At 33.9% G+C, this 20,160-nt stretch overlaps 1 protein-coding gene across 1 annotated transcript in view; it reads left to right on the forward strand.

Moving 5' to 3' along the window:
- The window catches only part of LOC106138048 (IQ motif and SEC7 domain-containing protein 2), a 140,487-nt gene that overhangs the window by 6,020 nt on the left and 114,307 nt on the right, over positions 1–20,160 (forward strand). Inside the window, exon 2 of the mRNA XM_060951468.1 lies at positions 17,395–17,417. The gene's annotated coding sequence lies outside the window, so the exon portion shown is untranslated. The remainder of the gene's footprint in view (positions 1–17,394; positions 17,418–20,160) is intronic.

The following is a 20,160-nucleotide window of genomic DNA, read 5'->3' on the forward strand; positions in this document are numbered from 1 at the left end:
ATCCTTTTGAAACGAAATTTAAAAAAGGAAATCTTTTTCATAAATCTTTTCTTACATACGTACAAATTACTGAAATTTTGGTTTGGTATTGTTTCATTTAGTGTCCTATATTGAACACAAATCAAACTCGCATTTAATCACACGAATCTTTTTTAATTCTTTTGTTTAAAACACAACACACTTCTCTTTTCCGGAGTAGTACGCTGAGACTACATCTTTCCACTTGCCATGATTCCTGCGTATTACTTTAGCTTCATCCAGATTCATCAGTCTCTTCTATAATCTCCTTATTTTATGTAACCATTGGGTGTGAAATCACCAGTCTTATTACCTTCTGGCTTTAAACCGAGACGCAAAACGAGGGTAATGACGTTGTGAAGATGCATCTGGCATTGTGAAGACTTTGATAGCTGAATGTAGATTAAGACCTTTGTAGATTGTTATCGATGCACAGTAGTAGTTCTATGTAGGGTCGAAATTATTTAATTTTAAATTCCGGTGACATAAATGTAGATCATTGTAGTTATTCTGAAATAGCTTTCAGTAATCTAAATAATATAGTTTGGTACGAGTACATGGCTATGCCTATAAGTATCTCTAAATTTGAACATACCTTGTTGCGGATATTTTTGTTTACCTACTTCACACAATACAATAATACAGGTTGATGTAGAAAAGGTTCAGTTAAAATAAATGTCTAAAATACTGAAAAATAAAACTACTTAAGTAAGTTAACGAAAGTCTTGGCGATGCATTTGAAGCTCATTTTAAAAAATGCGGCGTGAATAAATGCCCGGTGCCTATGAAGAGAGGTTTTTATAAACAGCTCTGTATTGAAAAAAGGGTGGCTATTGAGAATAAATAAATTATCAGTACCTAGTGTACCTAACACTCAAATTGTTTTATTTTTATTTTTAAAAAACTAATTTCGCTCAAATTGATCACTAAAGTATTAAAAGATCGGTTAAGTACATTTACATATCATGCCATACCTTAAACTTTATGAATTTTATTAAAATTATAAAAAAAATATGGAAACGAAGCTAGTTTTATAAATCCTCATAAAGCATAAACCCCAATACAAAGCTAGCGAATAAAATTTATGCACGGCACACAATTTGTCTGAACTGTTAAAGTATTCAGTTGGAAATTCGCAGAGCAAGTCATTGAGCACGAATTAATTTAAAACATCCCGTGAATTTCATAGCCGAAAGCATATTCCGAAATTATGTTTCGCTTGTATTCCTGAATAATCTGCTAAAATAACAGCAGGATTGCCATTTTCTTATTCTCAGGTCAAAGGTACTGTTTGGTTTTGGAACATAAATATATTTAAAAAAGGTTCGCTATTTACAAAAAACTGTTGATGATACCGATATTTGGCATTTCAGAATAAGATGAGGGAGGATAGCTTTAGTTGTAAGCAACGTTAAAAATTCTTTCGCAGGACACGACCACAAACTCAAGCTATCGAAAAATATGAACAAGTTACCGAAATTAAGGGAAACATGTGAATTCTGTCAAGAACTCAATTCCGTCGATTTTCCTGCACCGAGTTGAGTTCTTGATAAACTTTACGTGGGACCTAAACGTCGAGCTGTTGAAGGAAGAAAGCGAAGAATTTTACTTTGAAGAAAGAAGAACGACGTTTACTTATTTAAAAGACTTGAAGACTTCGTCACCTTATTAAAATAATTGGTTAACTTAATATGAGTTAGTGTTTCGAACACCATAATTTAACGCAAGATTTCTTATACTCGCAACGTTTGAAAACATTATGATTGCAATAAAGGTCAAAAATAAATTGCTTTATAAAATAAACAAGTTTGTGATAATAATACAACGTTCTTGACCAAAAAAGTCAAGTGCAATTATAGATAATCGTGTGAGAGTTCAACTGTTTACAATAGAATAGAATTACGATCTCGATCTTAGGACCGTATGATTTATAAAACGACCAAGTCATGTTGACCTCTTAGACACATCGTAACTAACTTATTTACACACAGCTCTTGGGAGGTATCGCGGCTCTAATTAAATTGGAACAGGTGTTTACCCGACCAGAGAATATAGAATTTTGTTAACGAATAAATTGTGTCAGAAGAGGGATCAATTAGACTTGGCCGGATAAACAATACTGTAGCCGAGGTAATAGCTGTTGCATCATCGTCATTCAATTGTTTGCGAAGTAGTACGTACTTGTTTCATTCATGTTTGCATTGACGAATTGCTAGCAGAAGAGTATTGTTTTTCTTTCAATTTATTTTCTGTTGTTAATGTTGTAACTCGATCTGCTCCAGAGGATTGAAATACGGAAGTTATTTGTGTTTTACTTAATAAAACAAACGTCATTGTCAAATAAATTATCATCTCACCACAAAGAGTCAAAAGAACAATTCCCTTAAAAGCTAACGTTTCTTGATAAACGTTAAATAAATAAATATATACACAAATAACACAAGTTGAATCAATAATTAGCACTTGTATATCCAGTTGTTATAATGTATCTCTTTGTAATTAAGTAAGGATAGAAGAATTAGGTAGTATTCATGTCAGAAACACTAGATATTTGCCTAGTTATAACATTTATCGTGGTAGATTTACGCAATTTATAGGTTGTGGTCTGCCATATTTACACTAGAGGGCACAATTATTGCACGCTAATATTGTTAACTCGTGTTTATTATTAGGATAATTCTACCTAACATAGGCGGTTCTACAGCCATGATGAAAGTTACCACATACGTCAGTACGAGTTTATCTGTAGGAGCTAGGTGGCTTTATAAACACCAACCAAATTTCTTAACAAATGTAAAACTGATTTATAAAACTGATTTAAAAAGCTTTAAAAAAAATCTTAAGTGAAATATGTTTTTTTTTTGCTATCTCATACACATTAGCAATAAACTGATTCTGTTGTGCAAGGAAAGTCATAATTTTAAGTATGAATTATAATCGGAAGCTTAATGTCCCACAAATAATAGTTTTTTTCTGATAATTTGCCGTTTAAAGGCACATAGCTTTGTCAGGTTCTTACGTCAATAGCAAATGGTTTAATATTGCCTTAAAAGAAGGCTTAAAAATATATCACACAAGGAATAATGATATACCAAAAATATATATCAAGGCATGCACAAAATGTCACTACTTGCCAAGAAATAAGCTTAAAATAAATACCGTGGTATATTAAGTTGAAGTAACACTGCCACCGTAAATTCTTGGCATGGCATTAATCTTGTACTTTCAACATTTAAACTGAAAAATGTCTCCAGCCCAGTTATTTTATACGAACACTCAGAAACGGTAAGACGACGTTTCAAAAATTCAAAAAAAAATGCTGTCGTTAAGAAGGACCGTTCAGGTAAAGTTTGATATTCTAGCTGAAGCTGAAAACATGCTGAGAGCTTGACACTAAGTCCGTTGCAGACATGACAACGTAATATGTAAGTAGTTGAAATACTAGTTTCTAGCGTGGCAAGGTGGTTAAAGTTGAGCAATAAATTTTATACCAATTTTTCGGAACTCATTTTAAAAACTCATTACTTTATCATGCGGGTGAACTTCATATACGAGCTGAAAGTCTTGTAAAATTGCTGCGCAACCAGATAAATAATCACGGAAATTCCAGACAATCAATATAATTACACCACTGAAATAGAAAAAGGCTATGTCAAGGTATAACAATAAATGAGGACCTAGAATAATAAAATGTGCTAGTGTGCTATGAAGTAAGTCGGTGGACTACAGAACATTGACAAATTTGCCGGCACGGGCACAATCGAAATAATCCTCCTATTCTTTTAGGCTTTTTCATGGGATAGTTTCAGATCAAAATTTTTGCAAGGGTGATCTAATACTACATCTTTATTAATTGCTAGCATATGTCCGCGGCTATGTTCGCGTAAAATAAAAATCCCGTTACAACCGTTTCTGTTATAATTTTGAAAAAGCTTGAAATGTATTCTGCCCAAAAAAGAGACATGCTGTAGGAAAGCAATAGCGTATTTCAACTACTACTCCAAGAAGTCTGCGTTTTCATCATTCAGTAAAGTAGTGTTTACTGATTTGTAGAGTGAGAAGTGTCGTTAAATTAACTCAGACTGACTTGGCCAGACATTCAGAATTGATTACTTTAACGTATCGAGAACTCTATAGCATAGCCTTTTGCTGCTATGTTTATAATACTTATAAATTAATTTATTGTGATGCAATGAAGAGTTGACTTGTATTATATTGCACTGTACATGTTTGCTCTTTGTTATCGTATCTCAGCCTCTGGCATTGATCATGCATAATTCTGGGATAAATTAGTAACCAGCCCACATGCTAGAAGCCTGATTATTTCATTGGAAGCTTTAGCCGCTTCCACAGGCCGCTTTGTATCAACCTGGATATATCGAGTTCTAACTCCAAACACTCCGAAATGTATCGGGCGACCTGTGTTTGGTTTGGTCAGAGCAATAAAGAGCATTGGTGATAAATCTACTACAATCAGGCGGAACAGGCCGACTGACCTATTACTTAGACGTGCGTTCATGATTGTACATTGTGGGTTTTCACAGATAAGTATTTGTCTGGTGTTCTGGGATTGATTGTTGTTCTGTGTAGCCAAGATAGAGCTTATGGTGATCTTGCTTGCTAAGATTAAATTACAAATGCTGGTGTATGTTTCTTGACCTCCTCAGTGCATCTTATATTAATACATCGTGAGGACCAATAGATATTTAATACAACCAGAAGGTACAAATATGGAGTGTACTGTCCATATTAAACATCTATAACTCGTGAGTGTGGTGTCGCTTTTATTGGTATTACATTTGCATTCGTATAGTATTAAGTTTTAAAAACATTTACATTACTTGGCAAATCACAAGATCTAATATTTTTAGCCACGTCGTCGTCTTTCTAGAAGTTAAACACAATTAAACAGAGTTTAATTATCTTCGTATACGCATAACTCGTACTCTTGGCGTCCTATTAAATCACTTCAAGCAAATTCATAATGATCACAATGATTAACAAGCCGATTATCGTTTTCACGCCCGCAAAAAAGACCACGCCAATTAGGTGTTGAAGCACGTGATTATAATTGGCCTGCAAATAGTATTAAGCGATGTTGCTGACATCTGTGTTATGAGGTGTGATAACTTTCTTCGGGTAAATTTGGTTTTAACTCAATTTGATTATATTTTATTTATCAAAAATAGCTACCTATTGATAAAGTTCGTCTCTTATTTGGATGATGAAAATTTTGAAAATTCTGTTTTAAAAAAGCTTATTGACCTTGCGTCTACGATGGTTAGTGGTAGTGATAAAAAAAGCAAGAGATTTTGTAGGTCAACCTCGTCACTATCTCTACTTCCTGATGTCGAATCTACACCCTATAAGAATCTTTTACTAAAAAGTATAAAAAAAACAAATTTATAATGCATCATGTATAAAATTCAATAAATAAAACGCACTTTAAAGTAATTGCAGCATTGCCCTTCTATGAATCAAAGTCTGACGTCGTCGAAGAAATGGAGTGCTCATAATAAAAGAGTCTCTGAAGGTATTGCCGTCACGTTTTACATTGCAACGTCGTCACATTGAAATTACTGAAGAGATTATTTACCCCAATGCAAGAATGGTTATTACTATTAACTATATATTATATACTAACTATGACGGCCTCTGTGGCGCAGCGGTAATACGCTTGTCTGTGACACTGGGGAGGTGCTGGGTTCGAATCCCGGCCAGGGCATGATGAGAAAAGAACTTTTTCTGATTGGCCTGGGTCTTGGATGTTTATCTAATAAGTATTTATAATAAAATATGAGTAAGTATCTCGTAACCCAAGTTTCGAACTTACTTCGAGGCTAACTCAATCTGTGTAATTTGTCCCGTATATATTTATTTATTAAGGATAATATTAACAAGTGTCACTTTTGTATCATACATGGTACTTACTTAGCAAAAATGAATTATTTACGATTAGTTTTCAGTAGTGTGGCGATATATTTTGAAGAGGTTTACGAAATTAGCCTAGAGGACTATTTAAGACCGTCGGTGGTCGAATCGGTAAAATGATTCCCACCTCGGCCATGTACGATCGCGTTCATATCTGCAGTCATAGTTTTAAAATTCTTACGGGTTAAAATAGCGTGCACTGTGGTTCCACTAGATACACACACACATGCATATTTTAAAGAATAAATATTCCATCAAATGAATACGGTCTTTAATACCAATGACTACTAAGTAAAACAGTTTATTATTCTATGACATATAACATAACAAAACAGAAAGAGACGGTAATCAACGATGGCCGAACTGGGCCCGATAATTGTCGATCGAGATATCGTCGTCTCTCATTATTTGAGATTATTTGCATAAGATTTGCCTATAGAGGGAAGCCTGCGACTGCCAGACTTATGTCATTTCAATAAGGTTGAAAGTTTGTCTGCACACGACCCTAACATAGGTAGTGGTTCCTTTGAAAGTGATTGGGTAGCAATTTTATTACTTCGTGTGAGCAAGTGAGATCTAAGATATATTAGATAATCTCGCTTGCTCACACTCGCTTGTTCTAGTTACTAGCGTTACTTGGATTCCGAAATTATTCAAGGATGTTTTTTGACTTTAAAAAAAAAATTCGTGTTACTGACAATTTTTAATGTTTCAAGGTGCCATTTGAACTAAGTAACTAACTGACTAACTAGCTAACTGATATCTAAGAATTACAATACCCGTGTCTTCAAACACGGAAATCAGCAAAAAATATTAAACAAGAGGGAGCAAAATAAAACATTCAATAATTAAAATTAGTAAATTTTATTGAAACAGTTTACCTATAGTTTTGTTTACATATTGATGATTATATAAAGCTATACATACAGCATATTACACTAATTGTATCATCTACTTATCTCCTGTTATTAAGGTTACAGCTTAATTATTCGTTTTCATAAAGAAAAGATATTGAAGCTGTCCTTAAAACACTATCTAAGTAATTAGTAGTTTTAATATAAACTGGCAGAACCTTTCACGCACTATATGGACTCGATGCACAGGGCAGTTGTCTTGCACAAATGATATTGTTGGCATATCATCAATCGGATAAATACACCGCACAGTTGGTAACATGGTTTCTTCCAGCACTTGCACATAATGAGCAGCTGTAGCGCGTCCTATCCACACCTGTTCCCCAGGTCCAGCAGCACTCATCCAGCCCCACATATTTATAGATATGCGTCCAGACTCCATCTTTGGGCCAAAATTTTTTTTTCTTCGTACCGAGTTGCATTTCTTCGCCATAAATGAAGCCTACCGTGTTGCGATGACGTAAACGAACTTTTCGTCCGTAAATATTGCTTTTTCCAGTCAAAATCCAAATACTGCCGAGCAAATTCAAAATGTTTTTGCTTATTTATTTTGGATAAATACGGCTTTCTTGCTGGCTGTCTGTGGTGTAGTCCCTCACGGTGCAAACTCGACGAACAGTAACCACTGATGTGTCGAACTGTTCCGCAAATGTTCTGGTCGGTATGAAGCCATTATTTTCGTACTGTTCCACCATGGATCTCCGCTGTGTGGCGTGTCGCTGTGTTGATTAGCGGACGACGGTCGCTGCGCGGCGACTTTTACTTACACTACCCTCTTCTTGATGGCGCGTTACCCAACGCTTTACCGCTTGTTGTTTATTGTGTTATTTGTGTGAATGTGTGAGTGATAGCGGTGAGTGCAAGCTATAAAGTTTTGCGAACTATGACTGCAATTATGAACGCGACCGTACCAATGACTATTTTCGAAATTTATGTACATACTAATGTACGTAAGAGCATCAGTTAGTATTCAAACTAACTATAGTTTCAAACTATATTAAAACTATAGTTAGTTTGAATACTAACTGATGCTCTTACGGTGAGGGAAAACATCGGGAGGTAACCTATAGGAACAAGACTGATGATATTATGAAATTAGTATTTTTCTATGATGTCAATGAAAAACGTGCAGAGACGAGAGATAATGTAGTCTTTCTCAAAGAATTAAGCCTTTATTCCTGGTAACTTTTAAGTGCATTGTCGAATAAAAGAGGATTAATGCTGAAGAAAAAAAACAAATCCAAGCCTCATTAGTGTCCAACTTACCCTTTCCGCAAATAAATTGCGCAAGTTGAAAGCAGGGCAGGGCATCTCGCAAAATGGTTCCATTACAACTGAGTGAAATATACTGGATTACTTGGGTACTGACTTAGTTTTAGCTTTCTAGAGTTAGTCTTCGGCTTCTTAAACCTAGTTTCGCTTTTAACAAAAACTTTAAGGTGCTGTAACAGAATAATGTTGCAGAAAGTTCTGTAGTGCATTCTCAACGGGCCATTAAAATCTCGGTAGCTACAAAGACACAATTATACCGAACAATCTTACTTAGACACTTTCAAGTCAAGAGTGACTAGTCATGTGGGCTTGCGTACATCTCGCTTATCATCAGGCAGATTGACGTGAAACGCGCGCGAAAATTTAAACTAAAAACACATAAGTCGTTGCATAAATAAAATCAGAACTAAACAAAAATTAGTCTTAGAAGAAAAACAAATTGGAAGATTTTCCGGAAATATCAGATTTTCATTCAAGTAATAATGCAAGACTCACATAACTGAATGTTACAAACATACATACATACATATAATCACGTCTATATCCCTTGCAAGGTAGACAGAGTCAACAGCCTTGAAAAGACTGATAGGCCAAGTTCAGCTGTTTTGCTTAATGAAAGAATTGAGATTCAAATAGTGACAGGTTGCTAGCCCATCGCCCTAAAGAAGAATCCCAAGTTTATTAGCCTGTCCCTTAGTCGCCTTTTACTACATCCATGGGACGAGATGGAGTGGTCCTATACTTTTTTTTATTGGTGCCGGGAACCACACGGCACACAATGTTACAAATAAAGATTTTTTTAAACATTGTTTAGTATGGTCAAGGCTAATAACCTTGTGGCTGAATCCGGTGATTAAACATGACGTTTAGTGATAAATTAATAGGATTTATGCACCTATTACCACATGGTCTCGTAAGAAGATTGCCTTGGTTTCAGTACGATGCCGACAAGTGAACCTCGAGGAATTCTTATCTTATCTTATGATACTAAATAATGGTAAGTGAGTTACACTTACCTTTGTCAGTTATCTATGTAGGTTAACGGTAGTGAAATATCAATAATAATGTTTTTTTTTACCGTGTAAGAAATTACAACGAAAAATTAATTTTCAGTTGTTGCTATTGACATGCATTTCACTATTCCTTACTACCTACTTAATAAACAGTTTTATTTTTATAGTAGAGTATTTGAAGCCGTAAGAACCAAAAGCACCGCAGATTTTATTTATTATACTTGTTTTTTTTTGATAATCAACAAATTCTAAAAGTTTGTTTATATATCTGTAAACATTGTTTCCTATGAAAAGAATATGTTATTTCATAAAACATTTATTCAAGTCTAATAATTTTCATCTGCTCAATCAAAATGATGTTTCTTAAAATAGCAACTCATTCACACATTCGCGTTTCGTTTCAATCCCGCGAAAAGGTCCAATTTGAACATCGCGTTGGTATCCATATTTAGTGAGCGGCTCCCACAGACGGCGATGACTCGATTTTTAATTTTACGCGGTTATGCCGTTATGCGCTGGCGCAGTTTTATTGTTCTGAGAAGCTTTTGGTTATTCGACTATTTTTAATAAAACTTTTGCGACGTCTAAACATAACCTTGTTCTTGACACATATCTTATGTTGACAATGACTCTCTTGCGCAGCCCAAATCGCTGAGTCTTGAGATTTGAATTTGGCACGTGGGTTCCTTATGTGGTCTAAGGGTGCATTAAGATAGGATTTTCCAAAATTGGAAGTTATGCTTTAACGTGATACGCGAGAGGAGCTTCGATACATAAAAATTAATAATTATTGTTCAAAAAAATCTGTACCTAAATCTTGATTACATTGCATTAAGGGCTTAAATTCAAGCGTCAGCCTGTAAATTTCTTGCTCAATAAAACTTCCAACAAAAATTGAAACAGTTTGAAAAGCGAAACATTTGAAATCAACCCAAGCGCTGAAATAATATTTTCTTTGAAACTCCGATAAGAAGTTCAATATTTTATGCGTGAATTGCTATCCAAAGAACTTCGCCTTGAAACTGACGGACGCCAGGAAACTCTAAACTTTCCGAAGTCTAAAAGCCGTAACGGACAATTTACCTTTGACATTGAGGGTACAATTTTTTTTCATAATTTATAATATTACCCTTGTTAATTCCGATCAACTCGCAGTCAGTTCATAGTCCAGGTATCTGTGTAGGTACTACTCACCCAGGACGGATAGAAAATGGATAAATTATTAGAATGGTATTAGAATAGTCTTATTCACGCGTCTTTGCATAATGTCTCCTTGGAAAAGTCATGTAAAAGACCGTTATGTGTCTGAAATACCTAGTAAGTATCATACTCAATCTTATATTAATGTTATTGTTTCAAATTCCCTATTTTTCCTAAAACCTCAATGTTTACGTTACTAGTTTGTAAACATTATGCGCCTAAGATTTACCACCGTCTGCATCTAAATATAAATAAACCATTGAAACATAAAATAATAGCGGTGCAGAAGTGTCATTCATACTTTATAAGGGCCCTATTGAACAAAGGTACGGATATAAAAAGATTTAGTATATGTTTTTAAAAATTGCTATCATCACGCTTCACGATTTTTCCTGAGAAGCTAATAAGTATCTATTTATTTTTATTTATATATGCACACAAAACGAAAATACAGGAGCATTAATGAATAAAATTCAGTACAAAGATGCTCCTTATTTCAATTCTCTTCCAGTAAATCCGTGAGAGGAGATATGTATGAATAATGGAGCAGTTTGGCGTATGCGTAAGATATTGATACCTATGTTAAAAAAGAAAAATATAGGAAACTGTTTCTTCAGATTTTGAATTACGCATTTGTATTCCTTCGTTTTGCATCAATAGTTCCTATGCTACTTTTACTTATTTGACGATCGAATGTATAAGTCATATAGTATTTTATGTATTATTCCAGGTTATAATTTATCTGTGTACTTAATTTTATCATAATCCGTTAGTTACATGTTTGCGTGAAGTGACAGACACACACACACATCTAAATTTTCGCATTTACAATATAAGTAAGACTGCCCCATTATTTTATACTTTTTGTGATGTGACTATTCTTAAATCTCGTTATTTTCTTACCAAAATGATGTTATCTCCGTCTAAATCTGGTGCATCGTTGCACCCGTATGCACTTGACAGATGAATCATGGCCGCGGCCACTGCACTCGCTCCGAATCGTGATTCGTGATTAAATCTTTTAGAGCTTACGATTCCTTTTCAAAGCTTTTGATATCAAAGTAAAGCTTTGATACACTCTTCTTGTTTTTATTCGATTGAAAGTTAAGTAGAAAATACTTATTAGAATATTTAAAAAACAAATCTATGACTTCGTAGAACTTTTGTAAAATCCAATTTACTTTATAACTAGTAACTTAGAGTTTCAAGAATTACAATTACGAAAAACATGTTTAATTGATGATGGACTGCTAGAGAAATAACTAAATGCCTTAATAACTATAAAACTATTTTCTTATAAAAACATTTAGATACTTAACCATATGTCCTCCAGTATTGGTTGCTTCAACATTACGTATCTTTAATCTGTCCACTGCATTTACAAAGCTAAAGTATTGACCTCTATAAATCTAAAAGAATTCAATTTAACGCCCAATATACAACAATGAGGACTGATAGTCATTCGTCTCGGTTGATGAAATGTAAAAGGTACAATAAATTTACGCTTGTTACAAACGGATGTATTTATTTCCAATGTTAAAGAGCTTCTATCGCAATTGCCATATCTTTGATTTTCATACAATGAGTTTTCAATCGAATAAATAAAAAATATTATTATTATCATATATCCGTCTAGGAGTGTCCTGGCGAATGATCGGGAAAGAGCTGTCTAACGCTCTGAGAAAGAGGCTTGATTTCGTTTTTATGTTTGATCGAAGAAATTCGTAAATTAATAGAGGTTGTTGCGTGTGGTTATCAACCCAGTTGTTTTCGTGTTTCGACACCTACGTGTCCACTTCACACTTTCATCAATTTGTTAGGCCTTCTAATCTAAAAATCTTGAGTCATTACGTTGTATTCTTTTATTTTGCAATTTCATTAGCAAGCGCGATAAAATCTTGTGTGGTTTGGTAACGTGTAATTTGTTAATTCTTTATTACGTCAAAACTTTATATAATAATTTCTCGCGTCTCTAGCTTTCTGTCCTACCTCGTAAAATGAATCATGAACGGACACATGCCAGTTACAATGGAGATCTACTCCGCGCGATAAAGCCGTGATAAATGTATGAATGATTCTTATAATAAAGAACATAAATCTCTGAATATGACTTTACTACCCGAAATAGACTAAGGGCGTTGAAATGTTAATCATTGAGGCAGAAGATACCACGTGCGTCGTATTATTGGGCTCAATATGTCTTCCAACATGGCAGAGTAAGGGAAGGGCGGACATGACATATAAGCTCGAATGACAAGGCGGCTTATAGAAAAGGAATAACCAAATATCGATCATTCTTGTTTGGAATTACCTTGGTAAAAATAGCTTTATCCCTTACGGGGTAGACAGAGCCATCTGTCCCAAAAAGACTGGAAGACCATGTTTCGCGGTATGGGCTAATAATGGAAATGAGGCTAGATAGCTCAAACAGAAAAAAAATGTTCTTAATTTCCTACTCGAACGCTTAGAAGATTTTCACAAGTTTTAATTCGAACATTATCAGCATTGCCCTGTCAAAAAAAATAAGTAATTTAATAAAAAATTATAGCACAGTACCTAATATAAAAATAAATAGCACTACATTACTAAATTTGTTTCACTTTATAGATAATAAACATTTGCAAAAATAAATAAACAAAATAACAGATGACAGAACGAATGACATTGTAGAACTACTTACATCAAATTGAACCTGAATTCCAAGCGATGTAACCCAGAGCTTGTTACCAAAAGCGTGCTTTGTCTTGTCTGTTAAACGTCTGTCGTAGCTTTCGCTAAATATTCTAGCACCCAGCCGCCGTCGCTGCAGGGTCCCCGACCACAAATTATTTTAGTTCACAGACCATAACAAAACATAGAGAATGCAACGTTTGCTATAAAACCTTAATGAGTTATTGTGAAATAACCATAAATATAACGTTTTGATGGGAGTAAATGTTTTACAATTTAAGATTAGTTATAACAGATTAGGGTTATCAAATACCTTTGATTATTTATATATGTATATTAACTAAACAGAGCGAATTTGTGGAATAAAAAGTACATATGTTTTTCGAGGCTATATATTATTTACGTCTACTATACAACAAAATTCGTGCCATAGTTTTTACGTGAACAAAACACACACATCCACAATTTATTACCTATAAAATTTTGCATAGGTAGGATACATGATAGATAGATAAAACTCTTTATTGCACCATAAGAGTAAAAGTTACAAAACAATATAAGTAACTACATGCTTATATTTTTTCTTCTATTGTTTCCCTTCATCCTTACGACAACTTTATCTTAAAATTTTTAATTTAAAATGATATAAGTTGACTTCATGAACCCCTCTGACAACTTTATTATAATGTCGTCTATTTACGTAGCAGCTCTCTTTTAGTTACAAGTTCAAAGTGCATATTAAAATGTATGCAAATCCAATGCTCTTGACTACGGCTTCGTCAGAGTTTTAGACCGAGTGTCAAGACTTAATTAGTGTTCATTTATTGCCTTTAGTGTCGCATCTGGCTAAATTAGATTCGTGATTTTAACATGCGCTAAAAATTTTTACTCTAGCGCATGGATGTTAAAATGTAGTTAATAAACTGATATTTAGCTTTTGTGCAGGTAGTTTATTTTAACTTATTGGAACTAATAACCTGACTTAGTTTGCTTTGAATTTAACGCATTGGAATTTACATGAGCGTCAATAGAATTCATCTTCCTTCGCGATTTTGTGAAAATATCTAAATTGGCTTACCTAGAAATTCTTTTGTTCTCCCGAAATTAACATGGCATTTATAAACATGCGACAAGAAAATAAAGCAAAAGTTGGAATATGGTCTAATTTAATATATAAAAAAACAATAACATTTTGGGCAATCAAAGGATAAAAGCAAAGAAATAAGAGTCCGTAAGGTCTTCGTAAGCCTTTTCCTGAATAACCTTGATAAATAACTTCTTTATTGTCATAACTTTCATTTTTATGTAAGAATATATATTATGTATGTAAAAATAATACAGAAAATATAGAAAAAAACTGATACAATTTCAAATCGAAGACACACGTGCATTTACGAGATAAAAATATTTAATGGAACTTACCCAAAGTCATGTTCAGAATGATTTATATGTTACTTGTTATCGCCCGCGCAAAAAGTGCCCTATCTCAATTCTCCATACTATTCACTATATGTGTATGCACAATTTCTTTCAGACCGTGGTTCCGTGGTTTTAAATGAAAAACGTGCAAACAAACCCTTTCTTTCTATTTAAAATATTTATTTATCAAACAGTGCCAAGAAAATAGTAATGGTTCCATTCTTTCATTATTTTTGTAATATATAGACACCGCGTGTGTTATTGATAGTTAGTTAAATTGGTATAATTACGCAATTAATATGGGGATCAGTTCGGACAAACGCCATTTGTAATGCATCCTTAATAGATAGTTGTGGTGTATTGAAAGTGAAGGTCCTTACATAATATATTAATTAGGTTCAAGTTCCTTTTCGGAAGGGTAGGCAGGGACTGAATCTATCCACCTGCTTCTCATTATTGCTTTATCTTTTTTGATCTTTTATGCAGTTTTGTCGGTTTAGGTTACAAGTGACCTGACCTTTCACCAGAACGTCCCGGATTTTGACATGCAAATCCGGAAGGGATACAGATGTGAAAATATGTTTGTATGGTTGTCATAATTAAAAATCTTTCACGAGTACTTATCTCCATACAAAGAAAATCGTTTAACCTCAAGTTATTCATCTAAATTAGGCATGGCTCGTCTCCACTTTCGCTTCCTCTTTTTTTGAGCGATTTTGCATAGACTTGTAAACGAAGTAATTAAAGGCAGAATGCGCTCATTTAGGCAGGCGAAACTTTCGGTAAGGGAAAGTCTATGAAATTAAGATGCTTTTTTACGCAATGGGGCTAGCAACCTGTCACTATGACATTCTCAATTCCATAGTCAAGCAGATACTTAATAACGGGTCTATTCTATAGACTTATCTACACTACTGATCTACTCAGGAAAGGATGATATTATGTCTATTATCGACTCGACAATCATAAAAATTAAAGCGATTATGAGGTCGTAGGTATCTAGTAAAGATATATCGAACTAGTTTTACTCAAAAGCATGCCAAAAGTCACAAGACTCAAATGATACAATTAACTGAATTTCTAATTAATGAAGGTAAAATTCATAGGTAGTTACAACTTGTTATCCCATCTCCTAAACGTAAAATCCATTTTATTAAAATGAGAAATATTCACAACAGTTAATTTAAAAGTAATAAAGAACAAAGAAACCCAAACCATACAGTAGCCATGCCCAGAAACTAAATGCAAGCCCAAATATTTCGCTGTATCGATCGTGGTGCACCCCGCGAATGCACTGCTTGCAGTAATCCATATCAGGGGCGTACTGCAGTTGTCATACAAAGTCTTTATAATCATCCACATAAAGACTATTTTGCGTTGATCGGAAATTAAAGGGGATTTACAACAAGGGTTTTGCCCCACGTGTAACATGCGTATTGCGTGATCAGTATTTGTCTGGAACGAGTTTTTTTTTAGTTTCAAGTAGTTCGACATTGCATTCATCTTGTAGACTGTTATGCTTAGGGGTCTCGTCTGCCGAATTTTTTGACATAAGCTATGGCCAGACAGACCACCTGCACACACAAAAGTCTTTATCACGTGGTAAAACAGAAACAAGCATCGGGAGGCCAGTCATTTGTTAAATGACTTACTATGATGAGGTTCAGAGACATTGTTATAAGTTATATTTAGCTTATAAGCGTTTACCTTGATACAGACAAACCGCTGGCATACACTTTGTTTTTCTTCGCTACCTGGCAACACTTTCAGTTTCTTTTCCATAGTTATTACTTTCATCTTCGCTGGTTATGCTATAAACTACTACTTCAGAGGTTGTCTGAACTCGAGCAAATAATTTATAGAGACAGAATTCTCGTGAATAATAAACATCTCGAATTCCCAACTTGGATTTCTGAGAACGTTTAAAACTAGTTACACTACCAACTATGTAGGAAATCGTCCCTTGTTGCTCAAAGTGTTTAAACGTTGTAATTTAGCAAAGTGCTGATAATTAATTATATAGTTGTATTGTGATGCTGATTTCGAAGTACTTAGTGCCGTTGAAAGTATCTTACAAGTATTAAACCTTTTGTGGCAAGCCCAATATGTGTGATTTGCCCTGCTTATTTAAACCTATTAAACAAATTATCATTTAACATACATACATATTATTACGTCTATATCTCTTACATGGTAAACAGAGCCAACAGTATTGAAAAGTCTGATAGGCCACATTCAGCTGTTTGACTTAATGATAGAATTAAATTTTATCACCCCGCTTATAATTATGAAATGTTTTATAATTGGGAAAATTTTTAAGTCAAAACTACCCATCGTTAACGGATTGGGATAAAACTTTGCACAGTTTATAGAACAGAAAAACACGTCTACAATTTTCACGCATGTGAATACGTAAACATGTGTTATAGTGACTCAGTTGCTTATAATCATTCGAAAACACGTTGTTCATGAAATAATGAATCATTTCTTTGCGTAGTACTTTACGTTCATCACCTTTAAAATCTGACATATTGTTTAAATTTTTGTATCGTTTCTCACATAAAATGTAAATCAATATCTGCGCGTACAGGCTCATCTTTTGTTCCCCATTTCAAATTCATCCACTGTGACATTGAGCTCATCCCCTCTTGTCTAATTGTCCGCAATAATAATACGCCGTACAATCGGGTCCACATTATGTGCACTTGTTCATTTGGACTGGACAAATATCGCTTTGTCTGCAGGAGATCAGATAGGGTCGCCTTTGTTTGCTTAAATTTCATTGCGTACGTACGGATATGTGTTTCCGATATTTTCTGGGTGTGTTATTGATATGCTAATGAAATTTGAAATGATATCAATATATCCTCCGTTTTGTTGAATCCTCCGTTTATTTTTTATCCAATTTTACAAATTATAAATATGTTTATTTATTTTTTATTACGTTTCTGTTTCAGGCAATGGTCGTAACTTCTACACGGTAAGTGAGCTGGAAACATAAGTAACATTAAGATACTGAAGGAAGAGTGTTCTGTAATTATTAACTCTTGTTATGTTTGTGAAAAACTTATCAGTCTTCAATTAAGCTTCAGTGAATCAAGTTTGTAGCTAATTACCTTAACGAATATCGAAATTACTTTAATTACAGTTCACAGAAGAAGTCTCTAATCTTAAGGTAAATAGCTGCCTTTGAAGATTAACACAGTTTCAATCATATTGAGACTCAGCTGAAAATATTTCATTATATTTCACCCTTTTCTTCACTTATCTAGTTGACTTCATTTGTTTTCTAAGAAGTTGAAAGTTTTTTTGGTTCTAAATTTGTCTTGATCACGTCTTTGCTCATTTAAATTTTTCTTCTGCCTATGCCTAATAGGAAACACCTACTATTCGGACACAAAATGCAATTGCATGCATGTCAGTGTTGTTTGAATGGCATATACATATGTTTATAAGGCGTGATGTTGCTTTGTCCCAATCTACCCAGATCTGCAAACTACAGTGGTTATAAAATTATACAACTTTCCATAGATCTAATGTACTAAGGTTCTTTTCTGTTTGCCACACTGTACATACTTAGGATAGAACTATTATTAATTTTATGGGCTGGAATATCATCTAGCGTAAACAATAGATTCCTAGTTGACGTTCCACTAATTTGACCAAACTTTGCCACCTCTGAACTTCAACCAAGCATACTTGCTTGTGTTAGCCCAGTTGCCAACTCTAGTGGTTCTCATATATCATCTGATCTTAAGTGTGATAGGGGTGTGCCAAATAGGAAATTCATCAAATTGTTCTTGGAATAGATTTACTAAAATTGCTTGGTTTTGGGAATATTTGATGTTGGTAGTATTTTGAAAGTCTTTTCTAAGATACGCAATGAAAATGGAGTTAAAGTATCTTTTTTTTTGCCGAAAACATAAGTCATATGTTCTTTTTATTTTGAAATAGGTTTTCCTACGCCTTCAAAAAGTTGAAAAGCTTAATTAGTTTTGCTGGCTTGATTGTCACTCGTGAATAAAGTCAGTCCATCGACGTCCAGTCTGATATATTTCTTCGCAAGAACCGAGCTGAAATTCAGTAAATTTCATTCAATGATGTAGCACTACATAACTCTAGCAACTTTTTGTTCTGTCAGCCCTAGTGTTGAGAATAGCCCAAGGCGATATTAATATGCAAGCCTATTCAATTATTCAATTTACTCGAATTAACACTGATATGGTATCGACTGGTGATCTCGCGTGTCTGATTAGCGAAGTCGGTAACATTAGTCTATGTGGCACAGTGGAACCTGCTAGCTTCGAAGAAAGGTCCCGGATTCAATATCTATTTAGGTTGATTGTTATCAACCGGCTCTAAAGGACTGGATTACTCTGTCTCTTCTCTATTTTCTTCATCAACCAACCGAATCATAATAACCTATTTAAAAAAATATTAACGTCTTTTGCACACTAAATATGGATAAATGTATTGATAAAGAATGCATTTAAGAAGTTCTGATATCTCTAACAAATAAAAACTCACAAACCCAGATCATATGAGTTTTACTGCTACATCAATGTAGTAAAATTAACCGGTGATTTGGTTAAGTAAACACAGATAAATGTTTATTTAAGTGGTTAATAAGCCTACATCATGGTTGTCAAACTGTTCTCTGTAGGGTTTACGGACATCCTATTCTAAGGTTTTGTCTGTGTCTGTTTCAAATATTCAACAGGAGTCTAATAGTTTTTGAGTTTATTGTTTGTTTGTTTGTAAACTCTTAATTGCACATAAAAAGAAATAAAAAAATTACAAAACAGTCATTGGATTTACATGTACAAGTACATGTACATTGGCTGACTTATTCCAATTGGGATTTTTCCAGTCATCCAAAATTTATTGTTTATTTTATTTGTAATTGTTTGTAACAATAGGAATTTATTATTTTTAAAAATATTAGTATGGATGACTAACATTCTCGCAAACGGCAATGTCAAGTCTAGTAACTTGACATTGTCATTTGAAAGAGCGTAGTAGGTATATTCTCTATATTTACATGACTAACATCCTATCTCGTATAAATCTTCGTTATCTGAACCTTTTATCTAGCTTGCATACATACTCGTAAATACTAGAGTGATACGTGGTAATACGTCTTTCTTATTTGAGCCATATTTAGTTCGGTGCAAATGTAATGTGGAAACCTTTTGCAGCTTCTATTGTTACCATTACCGTTGGTGGTCCCGTATTGATGTGGTTTGAGTTTTTGGTTCAAAATAACATATTTTTAATAAACACTATCTATTATTGTATCTACGTTCTGAAATTGTACAAGTTAATTAACATATGACGTTTAATTATAAGTTACTGTGTTAATGATTATTTGTTGCGTGATTTATTTGTACAGCAAGAGTAATTGCATTTGAATGAAACAATCACGTTTGACCAAAATTTCGAAATAGAGTACTTACAACAGCGAATACATATGTAAAAAAAAATATTTCTAATGAACAGAACTTATATCAAGATGTCAAAAGCAGATCAAAATAATCTCAAGCAGTACACAATTATTACAAAACTGATAAGGACGAAATGTTTTTCACGATGTTATATGTGATAAAATTGATTCAAAATTGAGCTAACTGGAGACAGTGATTTAAGTGTAACCAACCAGTCTTTTAACGAACAAAAAGTTATAAATAAGATGCGTGTAATAGTTTTACATTCATCAATGACCT

This window comes from Amyelois transitella, chromosome 25, assembly GCF_032362555.1.
Source record: "Amyelois transitella isolate CPQ chromosome 25, ilAmyTran1.1, whole genome shotgun sequence".
NCBI classification, from domain to species: domain Eukaryota; kingdom Metazoa; phylum Arthropoda; class Insecta; order Lepidoptera; family Pyralidae; genus Amyelois; species Amyelois transitella.